This window comes from Asparagus officinalis, chromosome 8 (assembly GCF_001876935.1).
Source record: "Asparagus officinalis chromosome 8, Aspof.V1, whole genome shotgun sequence".
NCBI lineage: Eukaryota > Viridiplantae > Streptophyta > Magnoliopsida > Asparagales > Asparagaceae > Asparagus > Asparagus officinalis.
The window spans coordinates 82,450,616-82,457,462 of NC_033801.1; positions in this window are offsets into that span (position 1 = coordinate 82,450,616).

Here is a 6,847-nt window from a genome sequence, read left to right on the forward strand (position 1 = left end):
TCTGAGGCGCTTTATTTAAGGCCCAATTGCACCCTCTTCCTCCTTAAATGCTTGGAGAACTAGGTGAAGCAAGCCTTCTCCATTGTGATGCATGGCTGGGGCTATTTCTCTGAATTCTACGTGTCTATCAAGGAAGGATTAAACGACCTCGCTGAAGTCAATCTTCATTATGCTCAGCGTTGTGCAGAGAAAATTCACCGCTTCTCAAGTGCTGCTCGTTTTTTAGAAGAGCTGAAGCATACAGATTTAGGGCCCAAGATACAATGGGCCATAAGTAATGCTTGGCTAAAGAAGAAAGTGGGTGATAGAGCTCGAGCCCCCGGCATTTCAAAGAAGAAAGCTTCCATCTAACGCTTACAGGAGCAGCGTCGCTACGCAAGGGCCAAGCTCATTGTAGGGGAACTAACCCCAGAAGAGTTTGATCTCGAGGATGACACCCTCAATACGAGGGTTCAAGCAGAAAAGGAAGCCATTCAGATAATGCAACAAGAAGCTTCAACAACGGCTGCATCCTCCGACGTTCAACTTCGCAAAAAGGATGAAAATGAAGTGCTGGCAAAGCACGAGAGGGATATCTCTAAAACCGAGGCTTATCTCCTCAGCTTTTGTTTACCTTAAGCCTTGAAGCACTTGTTATTAATTTTGTAATAACTTTATGCTATTTCTCAAAACACTTATCATCTGCCTGATGTGAATTGCTGCTATATATATTGTCTTTTCGTTGCATTTTCTGTATTGTGATCTTTTGAAATGTTGTGATCTTGACTTTGGATTGGAGACTTTCTCTGTTATTGTTAGAGTAGTCTCTGAAAATTCTCCTGTTAGGGCTAAATCTCTGCGTTTGAATAAATTCAACGCAGGTCTATCTCCTTTTAAAAGTAAAAAACGTAGGGTTTGGCCTTGCGTCTAAAAGACTTAAAACACAACTATGAGACTTGAAACGCAGCTATAAGACTTGCGTTCAGGAAGACTAGATGCATTCCAAATTGTTGGGACCTTTCCACTAAACTGGATTGCACTGATTGATATAACCGTCTGGCATATTTTGGGAATTTTCTTTATTATAATAATTCTCGACAACTTCAATCATCAGAGGTGTAATGTTAACTTGACGACATACAAAGTAGGAGAAGTAATTTACGATTCCTTGTTCAAACGACCTTCCAGTAGGCAATCCCCCATCAGACTTAACTGGCAATTCAGAAAAAGGGGTTTCTAATCCTATGGGTGATATGTTTTGAGAAATTTTCTGTTAATTGGCATCATGAGCCTGTCTCCTCTTTTATCGATGAGACGGTAGGCTCCATTAGAATAGAATGACTCTATTACAAAGGGCCCTTCCCATTTGGGATTGAATTTCTCTTTGGTCTTGTGTATCATCACTATGGGTCGTTTGACGGCTAATGCTAAATCACCTTTCTTAAAAATCCGTTCTTTGACCTTTTTGTTGTAGGCTTTAGAAATCCAGGCTTGATATAACTCAATTTGCTGCTGAGCTTGGAGTCGCTTGTCGTCTAAGGCTTTAAGTTCCTAAAGGCGCAGTCGATGTTTCTCCACCTCTGTCATTCCGATCGCGATGGCGACTCTCAGAGAAGGGATCTGAATTTTCAATGGCATCACAGCTTCGCAACCATATACCAAGGAGAACGGAGTGGCTTTTGTAGGGGTCATCACCGTTGTGTGGTAGGCCCATAGACATTCACCGAGTCTTTTGTCTCAATCACGTCAGGACTTGGAAACAATTTTTTTGAGAAGCTTTACAATGGTCTTGTTAAAAGCGTCTGTGAGTCCATTTGCTAGCTGATAATATGCCGTAGATGCAACGCTCTGGATCCTGAACTTGTCAAAAAATCTCTGGAATCCATAACTGACAAACGATGTCCCATTTTCATGGACTATTCGTCTTGGGACTCCAAAATGGTGTCCCATTGTCGCGTCCACATTCGAAGTCTTGACTTTTTTCAACGGGATTGCCTCTGCCCATTTGGAGAAGTAATTGGTTACGGCCAAAATGAATCGATGTCCTTTAGAAGTCGCAGGAGAGATTGGTCCTACGATATCCATTCCCCACATCTCGAATGGCCAAGACGCATATGTGGGATGTAAATTCCTTGGGGCTTGATGAATGAAGTCACCATGAATTTGACAGGTGTGACAACGTTTAGTATAGTAAACCACATCTGAAAACATTTTTGGCCAGTAATAGCCAATTCGTCGGAGACAATCTCCCAACTTAGCCCCGGGTTGATGAGCTCCGTACATTCCGTCGTGAGCCTCCTTGAGAGCCTTTTTGCTTCCTTTCTGGAAAGACATCGAAGCAAAACTCTATCGTGTGATTTACGATACAAGGTTTGAGAAACTGATTCGTAATAGAATCAAAGGGTCTTTCGTTTGATGGTGGCTGCTTCCTTTGAATTGTCAGGCAAAATTCCGTATAAGACATAATTGATATATGAGAATCGCCAATCCCTGGATTCAAGCTCTATTGAGCTCGTGCAGACTTCTCCTGTTATTGTCTTGTCTGGACGTTCTTCTAAAGGAAGCTTGGACTAACACAATTCGTGTCCAGTGACAGGAATCGTTGTTTCAGACCCTGGGGGAAATGCTAATGAGGTTGCCAGCGATGCTAAAGCATCTGTATAAGCATTCTCAGCTCGTGGAATATATCCAATGAAGAAACCTTCGAACTTCTTAGATTGCTTTAACACCGCGAAGTAGTATGAGATTAGATTCTCGCTGCGCACTTCGTATTCTCCTTGGATTTGATTTATGATGAGCTGAGAGTCACTGTAGGCCTCAAGATATTGAATGTTAAGCTCTTCGGCAAATTGTATTCTTAATAGCAGAGCGTTATACTCAGCTACGTTGTTAGTGCAGGGTTCGATCAGGGAAAATCCTCTTGGGATCACCTGATCGTTTGGGGAAACGAGTACGACCCCTACTCCTGCAGTAATTGCTCCATGAGTATTTGCCCTGGATGCACCGTCGAAGAATAACTTCCACACTTGCATAACTTCTTGAGTTACGCAAGCTTCGGCAACTTCGTCGGGCAATTCTTCATACAACTTGGATGTCCCTGGCACCGGATGATTGGCTAGGAAGTCTGCCAAAGCTTGACCTTTGACTACCTTTTGGGGCATAAATTACATGTCATATTGTGACAGGAGGATTGCCCATTTTTCCATACGACAATTCAGAGAAGATGATTTCATCATTAGGACTCTTAACAGATTTACTTTAGAGATGACTTGGATTGTTTGTCCAACTAGGTAATATCGCATCTTTTGGACAGGGAATACCAAAGCGAGACATTCCTTTTCGACCAGATTATACCGGTGTTCGACTCCCATCATGGTCCTGCTTAAGTAGTAGATGGCTTGCTCCTATCCTTGGTCATTATTTTGGGCTAATAAAGCTCCAAGAAAATGATCCATAGCTCTTACATATAACAAGAATGGTTTTCTCGATATCAGGGCCATGAGAACCGGCGGTTGAGTGAGGTATCTCTTAATCTCCTCAAATGCTTTTTGACAGTCTCTATCCCAGATGAAGGATATTCCCTTCTTCATAAGCTTGTCAAAAGGTTGGCATCGTCCCGAGAGATTAGATATGAATCTCCGGATGTAAGCCAATCTGCCTTGCAAACCTCTGAGTTCTTTGAGATTCCTCAGAGGCGGCATGTATTGGATAGAACGAACTTTTTCTGGATCAAGAGAAATTCCCTTGGATGTAACTATAAATCCCAGGAATTTTCTGCTAGATACCCGAATGAATGATTTTGTCGGGTTCATCTTTAGCTCATGTGCTCGCATGATGTCGAACATTGTCTTCAAGTCTGTGAGATGATCACCTTTGTGTCAGCTTTTCTCTGCTATGTCGTCAACATAACATTCAATCTTTTTACGTAAGTGTAGGCAGTAAAAATTACCTTTACAGATAAGGCCTAAAATCCACCTGCATATCCGGGTCGCCTGCACAACTTGAAAGTTGATCTCACAAGCACGAAGAGAGATCACCCGTGTGCTTAACTCGCCAGCATAAGCCAAGACCACGCGATCACCAAACTCACCTACACACCTGGACTATCTGCCAGGCGATCAGAAACTCACCTGCATATTTGATTTATCTGCACGAGTCAAGTCTACTCACGAGCTAAACCCGCCTGTATAGCCAGGCGATCGGCAAACTCGCCCGACTCGCCAGAGTACTTGGCGGCCACAATATCATGTACAGGGAGTGGCCTTCCCATTTACCACGACGTGAAGGGAAGGAGAACAGTTCTCGAAGCGCATCAAGCAGCCATCCATAGTACAAGCGACCAGTCAAATCCACGCTATCGCTAAACTCGCCTGCACACTTGACTCGCCTGCACGAGTCAAGTTTGCTCAAGAGCTAAACTCGACTGCATAACTGGGCAATTAGCTAAGCAACAAGCTCGCCAGACATTCCAGAGTACTGTGCGGCCGTAATATCACATACAGTGATGGGTAGAGTATAGTACTCCAAACCCATCAAGTAGCCGCTCGTAGTACTAGCGACCAGCCAAGTCCACACAAACACCAAACTCGCCTATATACTTAATTCGCCTGCACGAGTCAAGAGCGGAATTCGCTCGTATGTTCGAGAAACCAGCCAGGTGACTAACAAACTCGCCAACTCGCCAGAGTATCTGGCAGCTACACTATCATGTACAGGGACGGGCCTTCACATTCCTCGCGACGTGAAGGGAAGGAGTACAATGCTCCGAGCCCATCTAGCGGCCGCTCATAGTACAAATGAGAAGCATGGCATCTCTCAATAGTACATGGTCACATTCCAAGATTCGAGGAGCAACCATGTCATTTCTCCTCTATTTAAACCTATCCCAGCTACAGGAGGGGGGGGTTCATTGGTTCATAGTTCATTGATTAATCAATTAACTAGACCATCAGCCTTCGGCTCCCAATCTAACTAAGGACCTGCTCTTTGCAACATTTCTGCACTGTAGCATCTCCCTTGAGTTCTCGGCTCCTATCGCCACTAAACTCAGAGACTCAAACTCGATTAATACGAGCTTCTACTGTGCACTGAAGCTCACCAGCGAATCGTCCAAGGGAAGCAGACTCGGTGTGAGGACTGAGCGAGGTGTCCTATCTCTACCAAAGTCCCCACGTTAAATAAAGAGGGCATTCATTTCGCTTCTGTTGTAATTTCGATTCATTACTTTGTAATAAGCTGTTCTTATCAATACAAACGAAATCCTCATTTCGGGAAAAAAAAATTTACACCCACAGAAGATGGCGACCATAGTGGGAGAAACTATTTCCTCAACCGAAATGGTGGTGGTGCAGTTCGACGAGGTTACTGTTTGGACAACCGTGGAGTCCCTCGAAATTGAGTTCAACCAAGCTAAGTACGAAGAATACTTGTCTACCTCCTCCTCTGGTGGTAATGCGTGTTGAAAACTCTACAAAGTCGTGCACAAGAGCCGACCTCAAACGGTCCAAACCTCCACGCCTGAGGGCTCTACCCGTGTCATGGCAGGGGAACCTATTCCCCGCAAATCAACCAAGTCCGAGCTGAAGGCCAAAAACATGGGGCGAAAGACCGCCAAGTGGGTCGCCAAACAACCCTCACAGGCCCTAGCTCGGGAAGAGATGGTGGTTCACCTTGGCGTAGACCACACTGTCATAGTCCGCACGGACGACCCTTTCTCTAGAAGAGCCTGTCAGTGACGACGACAAGCCCTCGCCCAGCAAGAGGCCCAAACCTTTGCCTCATATGACGGCTTGAATTATTATTCAGGTCTGAAAAGTGCAAGGCAGAGAAGCAACCCTCCCAACACTGGTGGGCTCGCCAAATCAGGCGAACCCTTGCGTTCAGGCGAACCCTCGCTCTGATCGTAATATCCCCTATTTCGGTGGGTCCGGTATTTCTGACAAGCTTGGTCTCCAGGCAAACCAATCAAAACGGGCAATCCTTCCCACTCAAGTGGACTTCGTTTCTCAGGTCACATCCCTAATGCAAATATACTGCCCATATCAGGCGACCCTGCTCGAGCAGGCGAGCCCTCGGAATCAGGCGAGCCTCATCGAGTCCACTCGATGGGTAAGCGTTGCGAGTGAACGCGCCTTAACAAGAAAGGCAAAATAGTAGGTGAAACCTCCCAAACTCGCCTGCATGAACAAAGGGTCGAAGTTTGCCTGCAGGAAGGAACTCGCCCAAGCACGATGACTCGCCTGTCAAGGCAAACTCGCCTAACTCCAACACTTAACCATTCCACCCAGTGTACGCAATGTTCGCGGGGAAAACTGTTTTCTTCATTGAAATAATTGTCATCTTGGATTACAAAAATCCGGTCTTTTATCGATCCGGTTACAACTAAATCAAAGAAAAAAAATAAAAATTACAACTTTCCTTCTGTGAACAAATCGCGAGCTCCTGTTTTGTGGTCGCTCGTTTTGGTGGGTTCTTTGCCAACGCCGGGGTTAATCCGTGGACCACCGCGCGATCTAGATCCGGTCGGATCTACACGATTATACGGGTATTATTCCACGAAGGGAATAATAGCCGGGAGGGATTAGTCCACCAAGGGAATAATCGCTCGGATCTCGAGATCTAAGACCAAGCTTAGATCTGGAGTGTGATCTCGTGTAGATCTCAGATCTGTTCTTTCTTCCTCTCGAAATCCTGCCTTTTCTGACGTGGATGCTCGCCGAGGATCAGATCCGAATGTGCAAGTCTTCAAGTCTTCAAAGCTCCGAGTTCACTCTTCAATCCGCCAGAGTTTCGGCTCTTAAAAGTTCCCCTCTTGAAATGAAGAACCCCTTAGCCTATTTATAGGCTCTCGTCACTGTGCCCGTGCCCG